General features: G+C 45.5%; 1 long non-coding RNA gene across 1 annotated transcript; it reads left to right on the top strand.

The window, feature by feature from the left end:
* Nucleotides 1-7,448: 7,448 nt before the first annotated feature.
* LOC128930855 (uncharacterized) lies at nucleotides 7,449-17,126 on the top strand. Its single transcript, XR_013521639.1, has 3 exons — nucleotides 7,449-12,533; nucleotides 12,637-12,751; nucleotides 13,579-17,126. It is a non-coding gene; the product is annotated as an uncharacterized LOC128930855 (long non-coding RNA).
* Nucleotides 17,127-18,595: the final 1,469 nt, after the last annotated feature.

Below are 18,595 nucleotides of genomic sequence, written 5' to 3'. Positions count from 1 at the left end.
TACACGTAAAGAACTTACATGGACAGATTGGTTCTTTTGCTCTGGCGGTCCCTCGGCATACCAAGCCTAAATTATCTAGAAGCACCACAGGTTCTTCAAGTGGGTTCCTGGGGATGATGCCAGTTTGAAGAAAAGTGGGTGGGGCTTTTCTCATTTGGACCCCTTTTAGAAGATTCATAAAATATATATTTTCTCACAGGCACTGTGACCCCTGACTTACTATGTCCCTGCCCCAAGGGTAAGTTCTCTAAGTGTTTTGAGGTAGATCCATGTCTACGGAAAGAAGGCAAGTTCTGGTGAATCTCATAAGGAATGTCCTTTAATGAGAAGTGGAGACTGATCGTGAAGCACATCATGTATGATTTTCTACAGTTCCATTAGATTCACTGGAAGGTTTCGGGGTGTTTCTAGATGAGGCCTGTTGTACAGAAAATGAAAACTCATGAATGAGATCCAGGCAGAAGCAATAGATCCATTTACAAAGTGGGAGGGAAACAGAAGAACACTCTTAGGCAGGCATGGTCCCCCTTGCTGACAGCACGTTAGACAGAGGCATGAGACTGATAGGCCGTGGAGGGTGAGAGCCCCACTGTGGTTACTGACTATCGAAATGTCTTGTCCTCCAGGTGAGAAGGTCCATCTACTTGCTTGTTGGTGTCAACCCCATGGTGGCTGCACTCTGTAAGATGACGAGATGCACACAAACCTTCTATTAATTTTCAATTACTGCAAACTCAAAAACAAATTGTATTCCAGAAAGGGGCAGGTGTCTGTAGTGATAAACAGAACTTGAGTATCTCTTTTAAAATAGGGAAAACCCTGCCAAATGTCGTATTTCTCAGGAAGGTTAACTCAGAAATGTTGACCAAGTGACTGAAGGGCAGGTGCATGAGGTGATGTGGCAGTCTCGGGGGCTGCACATGAGGAGGGCTCACTTCACTTTGCAGGCTTTTCTTCCAGAAACTGCACCAGAAACTCAAAGAGGATTGGGGTGAATTCTGAAAACATTATTCTATGGTGCTGCCTAGAGAGGAAAAATCATCTATAAAAAGAAAAATATAGATAAAATATTACATTAGTTAATAGAAACGATTTCTGAAACTTTTGGGGGTCATGACACAAGCTGTGAACAAACATTTTAACCCTCTTTTCATGGGGAGTTCAGTTATGCTGCATCGGTTCTTTTATAGACAATATCCACCAACCCCTCTATTTCCTGCACATCCTCTGCTCTCTATGGAATAAGTTATCATCAGTGAAATGTGGTTGATGTACTGAGGTCTTCACTTTTCCCATTGTATTAGTCAGGATTCTCTAGAGGAACAGAACTAATAGGATAGATGTATATTTTTGAAAGCAAGTTTACTAAGGAGCATTGACTCAAACAATCACAAGCTGAAGTCCCACAATAGGCTATCTGCAACTGAGGAGCAAGGAGCCCCAGTTCGAGTCCCAAAACCTCAAAAGTAGAGAAACCAACAGTGCAGCCTTCAGTCCTGCTATTGTTAGAGAACACACAGGAGTTCATTCCTATTTTTATGCTCCCTGTCCAAACAAAATATGTAGGAAAATAGACATGGTAGGTCTGAAACAGGCTTTGTCATGTGTTAAATTGGGTCTCCAAATGAGATGTCAAAGTTCTTTCTAGAATCACCTTAGAATACATCCTTATTTGGAAATAGTGTAGCTGGAGATGTTATTAGTGAAGATGAGGTCACAGTCGAGTAGGGTAGGCCCTCAAGTAGGAACACTGCTGCTATCCCCATTAAGCTACCGTTGACTTTCTCCACAGAATTGGAAAAAAAACACCCTAAATTTCATATGGAACCAAAAAAGAGCTGCATAGCTAAGACAATCTTAAGCCAAAAAAAACCAAAACTGGAGACATCACACTACCTGACTTCAAACTATACTACAAGGCTACAGTAATCGAAACAGCATGGTTCTATTACCAAAACAGAGATATAGACTAATGACACAGAAAAGCAGCCACAGAAATAACACCATACATCTACAACCATCTGATCTTTGAGGAACCTGCAAGAAAACAAGCAATGGGGAAAGGATACCCAATTCAATAAATGGTGTTGGAAAAACTGGCTAGCCATATGCAGAAAAATGAAACTGGATCCCTTCTTTACAACTTATATAAAAATTAACTCCAGATGGATTAAAGATTTAATCAAATGACCTAACAGCATAAAAAGCCTAGAGGAAAACCTAGGCAATACCACTCAGGATATAGGCATGGACAAAGACTTCATGATTAAAACACCAAAAACCATAGCAACAAAAACCAAAATAGACAAATGGGATCTAATTAAACTTAAGAGCTTCTGCACAGCAACAGAGTCTATCATTAGAGTGAACTGGCAACCAATAGAATGGGAAATTTTTTTGTAATCTATCCATCTGACAAATGGCTAATATAGAATTTACAAAGAACTTAAACAAATTTACAAGAATAAAAACGACTCTATCAAATAGTGGGTGAAGGATATGAACAGAGACTAGTCAAAAGAAGACATTTATGCCACCAAGACATACGAAGAAAAGCTGATCTTCATGGGTCATTAGAGAAGTCAAAATCAAAATCACATTGAGATACCATCTCACAACAGTTAGAATGGCAATCATTAAAAAAAATCAGGATACAACAGATGCTTGAGAGGATGTGGAGAAATAAGAATGCTTTTACACTGTTGGAGTTCAAATTAGTTCAACCATTGTGGAAGACAGTGTGGTGATTCCTCAAGGATCTGGAACTAGAAGTACCATTTGACCCAGCAATCTCATTGCTGGGCATATACTCAAAGGATCATAAATCATCCTATTATAAAGACACATGCACACCTATGTTCATTGTGGCACTGTTTGCAATAGTAAAGACTTAGAACCAGCCCGAATGTCCATCAATGGTAGGCTGGATAAAGAAAATGTGGCACATATACACCATGGAATACTATGCAGCCATAGAAAGGAAGAGTTAATGTCATTTGCAGGGACATGGATAAAGCTGGAAATCATCATTCTCAGCAAACTGATGCAAGAACAGAAAACCAAACACCACGTTTTCATTCATAAGTGGGTTTTGAACAACGAGAACACATGGACAGAGTGAGGGGAATATCACACACCAGAGCATTTTGGGAGGATGGGGGCTAGTACAGGGATAGCAGAGGGTGTGGGGTAGGGGAGTGGTAGCATTGGGAGAAATACTCAATGTAGATGAGAGAGTGATGGATGCAACAAGCCACCATGGCAGGTATATACCTATGTAACAAACCTGCCCATCTTGCATATTTACCCCAGAACTTAAAGTATAATTTAAAAAAAGAAGAACAAGAAAATTTGGACACAGACACAGAGACATACAGTGTGCCATATGACAGCAGAGGCAAAGATTAGAGTGGTGCAGCAGCCAGCCACAGCATGTCAGGGATTACCAGTCACCCCCACAAGTGAGAAAAGGGCAGACAAGCATTCTCCTGAGTCTCAGAGGGACTGCAGCACAGCTTACACTTGATTTTGAACTTCAAGTCTCCAGGAATGTAAGCAAATACATTCTGGTCATTTTTTAGCTACCCAGTTCATATTTGATTTTGGCAGCCCTGGGTAATTTCATGCAGAGTTCTTCACACAAAAGGAGGCACGCTAACAAACAGCCAGGGTCCTGGATGACAGACAGCCTGAAGACTGCAAACCTCCAAGAAATCAAACGAGGTTACATCAACTAAGGGCAGCCCCATCTCCTAAAGGCTACTCCTCATGTCCACACCCACACTTTGGAAGGAGAATCGTGCTCTTGGACATGGGATCCTTGGGTAGACAGCTGCCAAGAATCCAACATGGTCATTAATTTAAGGTCTCTGACATTTTCATCTTCATCAAGGGAGATTCTGTCAAGTAGTAAGTCAAACTTTTCATCATTAATCTTCAAATCAAATAGTTCTTCATGGCTTGGAACACCTCAGGAGCCTTACAGTCATGGCAAGTGTAAGCAAGGCAGTCTTACAAGGTGGCAGAAGAGAGAAGTTAAAACTTTTTTTCTCTCTCTCTTATAAAGATATAATCTTGAGGCATAAAGATATAATCTTGAGCAGAATCAACTTTCTTAAGCCTTAAAATAGACTCCATCTCTGTCCCTTTCACCATAAATATTTCCTTCACATTTATCTTACGGTATGTTTGTGTGGATTTATGTGCCCTTTTGGAAGTTCCAGAAGTTAATTTTGAGACAGACAAAGTCTGGAGACCCAGCTGCAAAATTCCAGGTGACTTCAAAGTTCCTAGTTAATAACCCAGGCCTTGCTGAGATGATGCCAGGCTAAGATCCAGGTGAACTGGGACGCCAGAGAGCAAACAGAGCAAGATACACAGACCTTGTACTCAGCCCAATCCTTGCAAGCCTTTCTCATCTTTTCCTTTTCAAACCCCTGCCTTTTCCTCAAAATTGAAGTGGTTGCTTCGGATGGGAATCCAGTCACTTCCCCCTCACCTGCTATGGTTAATACACTCATCTTTGTACCAGATCTTGCCCTTGTTAATTGGATTCTGCAAGTGATGGGCATCCGGAGCTGAGTGAGGTTCGAAACTGAATGGCATATTGGGGGTTCATAGACACGGCGTTCTGTGAAGTCGGTGGGTGGATTCCCGAGGAAGCCTGCAAGCCTGTGAGTGATGAGCAGAACTGCATCCAGCTCTCAGGATCTGCACTCTAGTGGCTGTGAGCCCCTCACCATCTTCCCTGGTCCCCGCTCTCAGGCTCTGCACTCCGGCTGCTGTGAGCCCCTCACCATCTTCCCTGGTCCCCGCTCTCAGGCTCTGCACTCCGGCTGCTGTGAGCCCCTCACCATCTTCCCTGGTCCCCGCTCTCAGGATCTGCACTCCGGCTGCTGTGAGCCCCTCACCATCTTCCCTGGTCCCCGCTCTCAGGCTCTGCACTCCGGCTGCTGTGAGCCCCTCACCATCTTCCCTGGTCCCAGCTCTCAGGCTCTGCACTCCGGCTGCTGTGAGCCCCTCACCATCTTCCCTGGTCCCCGCTCTCAGGCTCTGCACTCCGGCTGCTGTGAGCCCCTCACCATCTTCCCTGGTCCCCGCTCTCAGGATCTGCACTCCGGCTGCTGTGAGCCCCTCACCATCTTCCCTGGTCCCAGCTCTCAGGATCTGCACTCCGGCTGCTGTGAGCCCCTCACCATCTTCCCTGGTCCCAGCTCTCAGGATCTGCACTCCGGCTGCTGTGAGCCCCTCACCATCTTCCCTGGTCCCAGCTCTCAGGATCTGCACTACGGCGGCTGTGAGCCCCTCACCATCTTCCCTGGTCCCCGCTCTCAGGATCTGCACTCCGGCTGCTGTGAGCCCCTCACCATCTTCCCTGGTCCCAGCTCTCAGGCTCTGCACTCCGGCGGCTGTGAGCCCCTCACCATCTTCCCTGGTCCCAGCTCTCAGGCTCTGCACTCCGGCTGCTGTGAGCCCCTCACCATCTTCCCTGGTCCCAGCTCTCAGGCTCTGCACTCCGGCGGCTGTGAGCCCCTCACCATCTTCCCTGGTCCCAGCTCTCAGGCTCTGCACTCCGGCGGCTGTGAGCCCCTCACCATCTTCCCTGGTCCCAGCTCTCAGGCTCTGCACTCCGGCGGCTGTGAGCCCCTCACCATCTTCCCTGGTCCCAGCTCTCAGGCTCTGCACTCCGGCGGCTGTGAGCCCCTCACCATCTTCCCTGGTCCCAGCTCTCAGGATCTGCACTCCGGCTGCTGTGAGCCCCTCACCATCTTCCCTGGTCCCAGCTCTCAGACTCTGCACTCCGGCTGCTGTAAGCTCCTCACCATGTTCCCTGGTCCCAGCTGCCCGGATGGTTCCATCTTGAGAACGTGCTCCGTGTTCCGGGTGGTGGGAGAGCAAGGGGGCTCCTTCGGCAGCTCCTACAGGGCTGTGAATCCAGGGCCCTACTCGGTGTTCCCTGCGGAGTCTCCGAGGGAACAAGGGGCCTCTCAGGGCTCAGAGCTGTGCGCCTTCATGGTGAAGTGGTGGCTGAATACAGGGACACTGGGGGCGTAGTGAGAAGCTGAGCGGGGTCAGCTCCCGGGACCGTCTACCCTGGGCCTCAGGTGAGCCTGGCGCCCCTGGACAGACATGGCTTCTGTGGCCGCCACCGAAGAGCCTTGGCCTCAAAGCAGCGGGAACGTCTCTGTCCACCTCGGACACTGATGGGAATGGCGGTCTCTCCCAGCCTGGATCCCGCCGGTGTCCGGATATGTTGGGTCTCCAGGCCCAACTCTGCACAACCCAAAGGAAGTCCCTGCCAAGCTACCCGGAAACAGAGCTTTTGAGTGGGCAGGGAAGCGCGGGGGCCAGTGGGACGTGGGCAGTCCAGAGACGCGCGGGGGCCGATGGGACGGGGGCAGTTCGGAGATGCGCGGGGGCCGATGGGATGGGGGCAGTTCGGAGATGCGCGGGGGCCGATGGGAGGTGGGCAGTTCGGAGAGGCGCGGGGGCCGATGGGAGGTGGGCCATCTGGGGAAGCACGGGGGCCGGTGGGACGTGGGCAGTCCAGAGACGCGCGGGGGCCGATGGGACGGGGGCAGTTCGGAGATGCGCGGGGGCAGATGGGAGGTGGGCCATCTGGGGAGGCGCGGGGGCCGATGGGACGTGGGCAGTTCGGAGACGCGCGGGGGACGATGGGAAGTGGGCGGTCTGGGGAAGCGCGGGGGGCCAGTAGGACGCGGATAGTCCCGGGCTCTGGGGCCTCCGGAAAGCGGGATCTGGGACGCTGCTCCGCTTCCTTTCAGGCCACGCAGCCCTGAAGCTCCGGATCCTGCGGTGACTCGTGTCCCAGTCGGAACTGGGATAAAGGCTTTAGGGCCAGAAAGGTGAGCAGAATCCTGGAGGACGAGGGGGGAACGGGCAGCAGCCACCAGGCCATGGTCATTCTTCTGCCAGACCTGGCCGTGGCTGGGGAGAAACCGGAGAACCTTCCACGTTTGTCCCATTGGACGTGCCCTCCACCCGTTACCGGCCGTTTCTAGCGGGCCTGTGCATACCCCATGAAAAAGCCGCTCGGCGTTCCCCGACCTTTTAAAAGTAAACATTGGCCGCCTCTGCCCCGCCCGGATGTAAGGAGGTTCCGGGGTATGACTGAGGCAGGAAAGTGCACGTGTTGTCAGTTGCCATCTGCTTTTACCAAAATCATGGCGAAGGCGCGTCTCCTGGAAATGACGCTGGACATGGGCGGAGCCAGAGGCCCGGGGAGCCTGGCGGGGAGCGGGCGGGGGCGCCCATAGTTCGGGCAGCGCTCAGCTTGGTCCCGGCGGAGGAGCTGCGGCCGATGGGGCAGGTTCGCGCGCTCTGGCTGCAGGGGGCGGGCGTGGGCCGCGAGGGGGCGCCTGCTGGGGGCGAGGGGGCGCCATCCCGACTCGTTGCCCAGGGAGGCCGCGCTGGGTGTCCACAGACGCAGTTCCCGGCGCGGGCACGCGGGGGGCGGCCGAGCTGCTGGGGCGTCTTCCCTGCGGCCCGCACTGCGCTGCGCCTCCGCTGGGCCGCCTGGGTTGAGGACTTCCCGCCAAAGGATGCGGAGCCCGCGCGGCCCGGCCGAGGGCTGCAGCCAGTGCCTGACGCCGCGGGAAGGCGCTCCCACCACCGCCCACGGGTCTGAGCTCGGAGCGGCTGCTGCCGGCGGCGTCGGGAGCTCCTCAGTGTCAGCCTTTCATGCTGGACTCGGCGTGTCCTCTGAAAACTCCGGATTCTGTCCCTGACAGGACGTGAGGGGGTTTTCAGACGTTGCCTTTGCTGGCCGGGCGCGGGGCGCGGGGCGCACGCTGGAATCCCAGCACTTGGGGAGGCCGAGGCGGGCGGAGCGTTTGAGTTCCGGAGATGGGGAAGCTGCCTTCCCGGTAACTGTGGTCTTAGGTCCAGCTGAGTAGGAGAAAGGGCTTTGCTTTGAATTGGCTGCTTTTGTGATTTCTCCCAGGCTCATGTTTTGTCAGGTAAAAATCCACTGGCAAGTGTAGCTTAGCGACGGGTAATTCTTCGGTTTTGTTGTAGCTGTACGTCGGACCTGAAAATTATTTTCTTTATGTTCCTGTGTCAGCAAATGCCAAAGGGTGTCAGATTAAACACCGAATTTAGCAAATTCATTCGTTGGCATTCTTCTCGTCATTACAATTTACAAGACTTGATAGAATCACAAGAGAAGTAAATTCACAAGTACATATAATTAAAATAAGCCAAAAAACCCTACATCCTTTATGATTACACTTTTATACAGTATACAAAATAGAAACTAAAGTAACATGAAAAAGGTCAGTATTTGAATGGGGAAAAGGTGAGAGAAAAGAAGAGGGAGGAAGGTGTTGCAAGAGAACAAGATAAAATTTGGAGGGTAATTGATTTGTTTTCTATCTTAGTAATGGTGATGGTTACATCAGTGTTTTCTGAATTGTGTATTTTGTGGGTTAATTATTATGATTTTGTTTTTTATTTGACAAGATTTATTTTTACCGTCCTTCCACAACTTATTTGAACTTTCAGCTTTATCTTTCTTTATATTATACTTTAAGCTCTGGGGTACATGTGCAGATCTTACAGAATCGTTACATAGGTATACACGTGCTATGGTGGTTTGCTGCTTCCATCCCCCCTTCACCTACATTAGGTGTTTCTCCTACTGTTATCCCTCCCCAACATCCTCACCCCCTGTTATCCCTCCACTAGACCCCCAACCCCCGACAGACCCCAGTGTGTGATGTTCCCTTCCCTGTGTCCATGTGTTCTCATTGTTCAACACCCACTTCTAAGTGAGAACATTCAGTGTTTGGTTTTCTGTTCTTGTGTCTGCTTAGAAGGATGGTTTTCAGATTCTTCCATGTCCCTGCAAAGGACATGAACTCATACCTTTTTTATGGCTGCATAATATTCTTTAGTACGAGGAACTGTTCTCACGTGCACAAAATGCAGATTGAAGCTTACAGAGATGAAAAGTTCTCAAGCATGTTCCCCAGGATGAGAATCCCAAGGAAGCTCAGGGGTTCCTTGGTGAGTCTTCCCCAATCAGACCCAGGATAGAAACCTCGGTGAGATCCCCTGACTCAAACAGGCTTTAGGGATTTTTTTTTTTTTTTCGAGAAGGAGTTTCGCTCTTATTTCCCAGGCTTGAGTGCAATGGCATGATCTCGGCTCACCGCGACCTCCACCTCCAGGGTTCAAGCAATTCTCCTACCTCAGCCTCCCGAGTAGCTGGGACTACAGGCTGCGCTAGCATGCCCAGCTAAGTTTTGTATTTTTGGTAGAGACGGGGTTTCACCATGTTGACCAGGATGGTCTTGATCTCTTGACCTAGTGATCCACCCGCCTCAGCCTCCCAAAGTGCTGGGATAATAGGCGTGAGCCACCTTACCTGGCCAGCTCTAGGGATTCTAAGCACAGTTGATAGAGAGGCTGAGCTGGAGTCAGCATCATATAGATTCCCACATGTTTCACATCTGATCCTTCTCCTGACACTAAAGTGTACAAGTCAGCACCAGCACTGATCTGGTGCTTCTTTTGCTCCCTATGGAGCTTCTTTTGCTCCCTATGGAATATCTTTCTACTTACTTTTATTCTCCCTCTTTCACTTGCTTCTCCTGCTCACTGCAAAAAAAAAAAGATGGGTCTCTGTGGTCTAAATTACAGGGCTCAAGCCCTTTTCTTGGAGCTCAGGGATGTCCTAGGTTGCAGCTCCTACAGCCACCTTGGGGAGGCTAATGGGCCTTTCTTCTGTCCTGTTGCTCAGGACCCTCCACTGTATTGTGTGAAGACTCATCTGGGAAAGCAGCTGGCTAGGGAAAACTGAAAGGGATAAGCTTGTTTGATCAATATGAGATACAGATGTGGAATTGACCCTGTGCTGTACAAACTGTCAGAGTCACTTAATTAAATAATAGTGTTATAAACAACTTGAGAAAGTTGTCAGAATCAAAATTGGGTCACTCAAGTTAAAACCCTGCTGAATGAAGCTGGGGAAGGCCATGACAAATGTTCTGATGCTCATATTCCTGATAACAAGAACTATCATAAATAGACTCCAGAGAACCACAACCTTGCACAAAGGTCACCACAACCTTAAAAGAATTACTTCTATGCGGAATCTGCCCAGCAACTCTCTAAGAATGGACCTATACCACCCTTATTGAGTTTTCTAGCCCAGAATAATTGTCTCAAAAAAGTGTATGTAATCTTCCTCATTTTATCTTTAATCCTTTATGTTATTTTGCCTGCCTGAGTGAACCCATGCATATTCCCATTGCAATGCCCATCTTCAAATAAATATCATTTTACTTTAGAGTCTCTTTTTGTCTTTTATTCAGATTTGACAAGGTGCAGATGGACACATCAGTTTTCTGTGAGATTTAGGGGATGACGATTTTGGGGCATGGACAGGGAAGTACGGTATCCATAAGATTGGTCACCGTCAGTGCAGGCTGGAAGTCTCAGAAAGAGCTGAAGCTGCTGGATCACTCTAGAATTTCACCTTCTCTAGTTCTGCTCTGATGGAATTGGGCACACCCGTGTAATCAATGACAATTTACCTAACTTAGAGTCAGTTGACAGTTTTAATTCTAAATTTGCAACACTACCTAGATTAGTGTTTGCCTGACTATAAAGTACATGCTAACCAAGTATATGGTAAAGCAGACTATGACTCATGGAGAGTCTTTTTACATGACATCTAAAATTCTTACATTTTTTTACGCTAAACTGATCATTTGACAATCAGGCTGTTATGACTTGCTAATGAATTGTAGAAGTTACATATATATTTTAGGTATTAACGGTTTTTCAGATGCATAGTGTAAACTGTAGTCTCCCACTCTGTAGGTTTGGATTTTTTCCCTTGCTTTGCAAAATGTTTATATTTTGATGTAGTTCCAGTTGCTCAGTTCTCCTTTTGTTGTCTGTGCTTTTAATGTTAAATCTAGGAAATCATTGTTAACCTTTTCGTGGGAGGGAATTTTACAATTGCAGGCTGTATATTTAACTGTTTATCTGACTTAGAGTTGACTTTTTGTGCTTACTCTCTACTAAAAGTTTTAATTCTTTGCATGTGAAAATCCATTTTGTCTTAACACCCTCTTTGGGAGAGAGTATGATTTAGCCATTGCATAGAAAATGTTGAAAATCAGTTTGCCTTCATGTTGGGTCTCATGTTGAAAATAAATTTGCCATCAATATGTGGGTTTATTTCTGATCTCTCTGTATGCATTTATGCCAATAGCATCCTGTTCTGATTATTTTTGTAAGTAATCTTCACGTCTGAGAATAAAATGCTTCCAATCTCTTCTTGTCTTGTTACAGATATTAGACCAAAGTGTTGTAACATTTCACCGTTGTGCTAATAGCTATGGCTTTTCATAATGACTTTTATTATGTATGATTTTCTTGTATTGCTGCTTTGTTTCAAGCTTTATCATGAAACTTTGAATTTTTTTAATAATGTTATGTTCTATCTGGTGCGATGTTAATAGGAACATTTTTTCCCCTTATCTTAATTTGGCCTATCAAATTTATTGTTTTAAGGGTGTTGAATCATCTGTGCAGCTCAAAAATAAATTTGAGGTGGTCATGGTGTATAATCCTTTTAAAATCTTGTCGAATTTAGTTGACTATTATTTGTAGTGTGTGTGGGGGGCCATTTATATCTCCTAGGAACATTGGTTGGTAGTTTCCTTTTTTTGTAACCTTGTCTGTTACTGAAAATATGATAATTTTAACCTTATATAAAGTCTGGCAGTTTGGTACCTCACCAATTTTTGGAAAAGTGAGAGAATGATTGTCATTACTTCTTTAAATATGACCTATCATGGAGAATATGTAGTCTGTGCTTGGGAAACATGCATATTACACTGCTCTTAGTATCAAAGATTCTGCAGATTTCTGTTAAATTAGTTTGTTCAAAAGTATTGTTCAGGTCCACTGGCTTCTTAAGAAATTTCTTTCTTTGTGTGTGTGAGATGGAGTCTCGCAGTGTCTCTGGCTGGAATGCAGTGGTGCAATCTCAGCACACGGCAACCTCCATGTTCCAGGTTCAAGTGATTCTCCTACCTCAGCCTCCTGAGTAGCTTTCTGGATGTTCTATACATTATTGAAAGTGAAATGTTAAATTATCCTCCTAATTTTTATTGTTTTCTGTTTTTCTCTCCATGTCTCTCAAAGTTTGCTTAACGCAGTTTTATTTCTATTTGTACAAATATGTAAAAAGGAAATAATAATTGCTAAGTAATTTTAATGGCAGAATCACATAAGAATAAGTGATATTTTCCCAGATGTTGTCATTGGCACTGAGCTCTTCCAGGAGTCTCACATCTAAACTGAGCACTGCTCTGTCCTCTGCTGTCCCAACCAGAGCTTGCAATAGAGAAGAAGACATGCAAACAGGGTCCTCCCTCTGCTGATGAAAACCAGCCCAGCCCTCATCCTGCCTCTGTAGAAGAGCCCAGTTCAGACCTACCAGGAGTTTCCATTTAGCGTTCAGCTCTCTGAACGCTGAGGATTCACTTTAAAAGGTGATTCGTGGAGAACTAGAGTTACTGAGTGTGGGTGGATATGAGTGAGAGAAACAGTGGATGTGTGTGGCAGTTTCTGACCAGGATGTCTCTGTATTTGCAGGTGTCCAATGTGAGGTGCATCTGGAGGAGCCTGGGGAAGGCTTGGTAAAGCCCAGGGGGTCCCAGAGACTCTGCTATGCAGCCTCTAGATTCACTTTTAGTAGCTACTGCATGAGGTGGGTCCGTCAGGCTTCAGGGAAGGGCTGGAGTGGGTCTCAGCAGTAGTTGGGGTAGCACAACCTATCCAAAGTCTGAAGGGTTGATTCACCATTTCCAGAGACAAAGTCAAGAAATCACTGTATCTGCAAAATGAACAGCCTGAGAGCCAACAACAGGGCCCTGTATTACTCTGGTAGTACCGTGTGCATCCGTGGCTGTAGGGACATGCAGAGCTGATGCTTTGGTATGTTCAGAGTCACCTGTTTTGGGGACACCAGTTTTGGAATTTGCAGTATCCTCGAGTCCAGTGTGTTCATAGTGGCACTGGATCTGTGTGTGCAGTGGTAAGGGTCCAGGATACATGCAGCTGATGCCATGTCTTCTGAGGACAACAACAACTACAAAATACTCCTGTTACTACATAGGCACATGATGTGAATACACATTTTTTCAAAAATACATGCCAAAATTAGCCGGGTATAGTGACACATGCCTGTAATCCCAACTACTCAGGAGGCTGAGGCAGGAGAATCACTTGAACCAGAATGGCATGGGTTGCAGTCAGTCGAAATCACACCACTGCATTCTAGCCTGGATGACAGAGTGAGACTTCATCTCCAAAAAAAAAAAAAGAGTTCCTCATGTATAAAAGCCATTATAGTGGCTTTCTGAAATGTTGGTTGTAGTAACAATATACTGGACCTGGGAGCAGGCTCCCCGCCTCCTGCAGGTCCTTGGTAGTTGAGGCCTCAGGAGCCATTTCTAATTTGGAATGCATTTGTTTCAGTGGATATTGTATTGCATTGTTCTGTTCATCTTTCACGTCAGTAGGTGGTCCTTACAGGTTTGAGCTAACTGTGGCCGAAGCACATGTGTACATGATTGACATCGGTGCACAGAGAAGCTCTCCATTGCTTCAGGCAATGAGCTGGTCCATGAAATGCACAGTGACCTGAGTTCTCTGCTCAGCCCCTCAGAGTAGGGTGAAACTGGGCAGAGATCAGCCACGAAGCCTGGCAAGCAAAAGCACCAGCCTTGATGGGAATGGCCAGGTGAGGGACATATACTCTGTCTGATTTATTTTGTTATTAATAGCTTTGGTGTGGTGACCAGTAACATATTGGTCGTGTGAGTTGCCTCATGGTCTTTTCTGGAGTTGGAATCACAGAAGTTTTGAAAAGCTCGTCTCATTTTCAAGTGCTCTATACTGATGGTAATGACTTTGTATTGGGTCATGCAGTTTGAACATCAGGCCAGTGGGTGGTGCTTGTAGGTAAGAGCTGCCTGTGGTGGCAGCCGAAGGGTTTATGCTTTAACAGTACTTAACATGGGAATATTCGTCATGTTCTAGATCTCAGAGAAGAAATTCGTTGTTATTTCTCATTCAATATAATACTACCTGAAAGTCTTTCGAATGTAACTTTTATTATGTCGCGATGTGTTCTTTTTATACCCAATTTTAAAGATTTCTGTTCATGAAAGGATGTTTTCATCAAATGCTTTTTAGCATCAGTTTAAACAAATTCTATGTGAATTAAACATATAAATGTAAAATCTAAAACTATAAAAATTCTGGATAAGAACCTAGGAAATATAATTTAGGACATAAGAACTGGCAAAGACTTTATGATGAAAATGCTAGAGCAACTGGAACAAAATCAAAACTGGACAAATGGGACCTAAGTAAACTGAAGAGCTTCTGCATAGCAAAAGATACTATTAACAGAGCAAACAGGTAACCTATGAATGGAAAAAAATATTTTTGACCTATACATCTGACAGATGTCTAATACTGAGGGTCTACATGGAACTTAAACATACAAGAAAAAAAGGGGCTGAAGGACATAAAAACACTTGTAAAAAAGACCTACATGTGACCAAGCATAATCCCAGCACTTTGGGAGGCCGAGGCGGGTGGATCACGAGGTCAAGAGATCAAAACCATCCTGGTCAACATGGTGAAACCCCATCTCTACTAAAAATACAAAAATTAGCTGGGCATGGTGGCACGTGCCTGTAATCCCAGCTACTCAGGAGGCTGAGGCAGGAGAATTGCCTGAACCCAGGAGGCGGAGGTTGTGGTGAGCAGAGATCGTGCCATTGCACTCCAGCCTGGGTAACAAGATCAAAACTTGGACTCAAAAAAAAGGAAGAAAAAATGCTGAATATCACTATTATTACAGAAATACATACCAAAACCTCAGTGAAGTACCATCTCATACCAGTCAGAGTGGCTAATCTTAAAAAACGTAATAACAAATGCTGTTAAGGCTATAGGGAAAAGGAACACTTATACACTTTTGGAGGGAATACAAATTAGTGTAACCATTGTGGAAAGCAGTGTGGTGATCTCTCAACCAAAAACAGAAGTTTAATTCAACCCAACAATCCCCAAACTGAACATATAATTAAAGAAATATAAACATGTGGGACTCCATGTTTGGGTCCCTTTCCACAAACACTCCCTTCCTGGAAGCCGTCTTTCTCTCTCCTGGATTTCCCCTCTGGAGTCCCCTTCCACACTCTCTCATGAAAGCCTGTCTTCTCCTCCTAAATTCCATCTCTCTCTATTCCCTAACACTCTCGTGGAAGCTGCTTTTCTTTCCTGGATTCCATCTTTCTGGATTCTCTCACTCAGTGTTAGAGTTAACTGTTTCTTTCTCTCTCCTTCTCCTGTTTCTCTCTCTTTAAGTAAATCACTTTCTACAGAAAAAAAGAAATATAGACAGGTAGGTACATTGCAACCCTCTTCACAATAGCATAGACATGGAATTTACCTACTTACCCATCACTGGCAGAGTGGATAAAGAAAAATATGATACATATAACCACGGAATACTATGAAGCTAAGAAAAGAATGAAATTCTGTCCTTTGTAGGAACATGATGGAACTGGAGTTCATTACTCTTAGCAAACTAATGCAGGAGCAGAAACAAGATACTGTATGTTCTCACTTACTTTTAGGAGACAAATAATGAGAAATATTCTATCAGGGCCTTAGTCTTCCTTATTCTAAATCATTCTAAAGGAAGTGTTCAAGAAGTTGCTGATATGCCTTTAAATACTCTATCTGATCTGGACTAATATGTCCCTCAACAAAGCAATAAGATCTATATTTAAAAGTGGCATTCTAGGATAATATGTATCTTAATAATGAGAATATGAAAGATATGGATGGTTTTATTAATTCAATGGGCACACACCTGTGGGAGACACTCTATTCCTATAAATAGGATATTCAGAATACACACACCTAAGTAATATTTTCTGTGTTGTGTGTGTGACTTGGCAGTGATGGATTCAAGAGTGTGGCAGATGCACAGACCAAACGGATCAGAAATCAGTATGTAAAGATGACTGTCTACAGATGTGAACTTAAAGTATGTAAATACTTCAGATAGATCTATTTAGTGAAGTTGAAATAAAACCCAAACTTATTCAAAACACAAATTACTTGGTAATTATTTTGGTAGCTCTGGGTGTGTCAATAAACTCAAATTCCTTTTCTTAGTGGGAGGGAAAACTCAGTACCAATCACATGTACCAGGGCAAATCTGTGAACCAAGAATGTTTCCATTGTAGGGCCTGAAAGCTCAGTATTCCCAGGCAGGTGATGGGAACCCAGTCTTGGGAACACCCAGCAGATCTCAGAGGTGTCCGTGGGGCCTGCTGGACACTTACATGGGATAATTAGTAGTCACTTATTCAGAGTTACCAGTGAGCTCTGACTGTTCTAATGGGACCAGGATGGAGTCAAGGTCCCTGCACAATGACACAGACAGTAGTTGTCCCAGAAACAACTAAGGTAATTCCTGTGTCAAAAAATGTGTGTTCACTGTAAGAAGCACATTCTCAGGGTGGAGCTTGTTCTTCATTAGGAAGAGTTGTGTCTGCAGAAAGCTTAGAAATGAGGCAAAGGGTGCATTTCCTCAAGCAGAACCAGGGCTTGGTCCCTTAGCAACCTGCTCGTGTATGGCTGATGTGGCATCTATGTCTTTTTCTCATCCTAGATCAGGCTTTGAGCTGTGAAATACTGCCGAGACCAGCTCAGTCAGGGAGACCCCAACCCAAGTGGCGCCAAAGGAATTAAGAGACAGACACAAAGACAAAGTACAGAAGTGGGATCAGAGTGGGACGCCAGGGGCTGACAGCATTTCCCAGCTGAACGCCAAGGAATTAAGAGACAGACAGTAGAAAAGTGGGATCAGAGTGGGATGCCAGGAGCTGACAGCATTTCCCAGCCAAAAGCCCAGAGCAGACTCTGACCCACATATTTATTCTTTGTGATTATTTTTAGTAAGCAGGTGCTCAATGTTTCCTCATAGAATAAAGACAAACTAAACAGGCAGATAGTGCCTGTTCACTACTGAAATAGAAATAAACAGGGAAGCATTTTTTTTTAAATTTTTTATTTGATTATAGGTTTTGGGGTACATGAGCAGAGCATGCGAGACAGTTGCGTAGGTACACACATGGCAGTGTGCCTTGCTTTTCTTCTCCCCTTCACCCACACTTGGCATTTCTCCCCAGGCTATCCCTCCCCACCTCCCCCTCCCACTGGCCCACCCCTCCTCCCCCCAATAGACCCCAGTGTTTTGTACTCCCCTTTCTGTGTCCATGTGTTCTCATTTTTCATCACCCACCTATGAGTGAGAAAATGCGGTGTTTCATTTTCTGTTCTTGTGTCAGTTTGCTGAGGATGACGTTCTCCAGATTCATCCATGTCCCTACAAACGACACGAACTCATCATTTCTGATTGCTGCATAATATTCCATGGTGCATTCTTTGGGAGTTTTGGTTGATAGATGTTTACTTTATGCTCTGGAGAAGATAGTGCTAAATGATTCATTTCTCAAATCGCCACAGCTTTTTTATGTTCAGTGAGCTCCTTTCATTTGGATTCTGTATCCTTACAGCATACCTCATTCCTCGATATGTATGTAGTAGTGGACACATCACACAATTTGGCAGATGTCATAATTTCTTAATGCAAAGTGCAAAAATATATACAACGTACAAAATTATTTAGCATATCATGAACCCCAGGGTAAAATGCAGACTCTATAAAAATATCTAGGCCAACCATGGTAGCTCATGCTTGTAATCTGAACTCTTTGAGAAGCTGAGGTGGGAGGAACACTTGAGACCAGGAGTTTGAGACGAGCCTGGCCAACACAGTGAAACCCCATCTCTACCAAAAATATGTCGAGGTTTGACCCACTGACCCTGACCTAATGACAGATGAATAAATTCACTCAAAGACGGATTTCCAGTGAAAGAGTGGGCTGGTGTGTCTGGGCCATTAACCTGAGGGAGTTAATGGACACGGGTCCTGACTTGCTGGCCTTTCGGGCTTTTCTTTAATATAGATCAAAAGTCAAGGGTCTATGGATAACACCATTAGAGAGTAATTAACTTTTGCAGACCCACCAAGTAGTAGGCAGGCATGCACGGATTGGCAAAGGTTGGTCTTAGAACTACAAGCCCTTTAAAGTCTTTTGTATTCCCCTGTTAACTGCCCTGTGCTTCAAGCCTCAAGATAACAGAACTAGCCGCCTTTGACCAATTCTTTCCTGAAACTTTAACAAAAACCTCCTGACCTTCCATGAAGGCTTGCAGTTATTCTATAATGTTTATAATTTTGCCAACCACCCTGATCAATCCCCCAAAGAAATACAAAAAATTAGCTGAAGGATGAGAGGATTCCTGAGAGAAATTCTCTGAGGAGGCTGAGGCACGAGAATCATTTTAACTCAAAAGGTGGAGGTTGCAGTGAGCTGAGATAATGCCACTGCACTCCAGCATGGGCTACAGAGCAAGATTCTATCTCAAGTAAAAAGAAAATATCAAATGACTTTAC

This window comes from Callithrix jacchus, chromosome 8, assembly GCF_049354715.1.
Source record: "Callithrix jacchus isolate 240 chromosome 8, calJac240_pri, whole genome shotgun sequence".
In the NCBI taxonomy this organism is placed as follows: Eukaryota; Metazoa; Chordata; class Mammalia; order Primates; family Cebidae; genus Callithrix; species Callithrix jacchus.
This window is presented reverse-complemented; position numbering and strand designations above follow the sequence as displayed.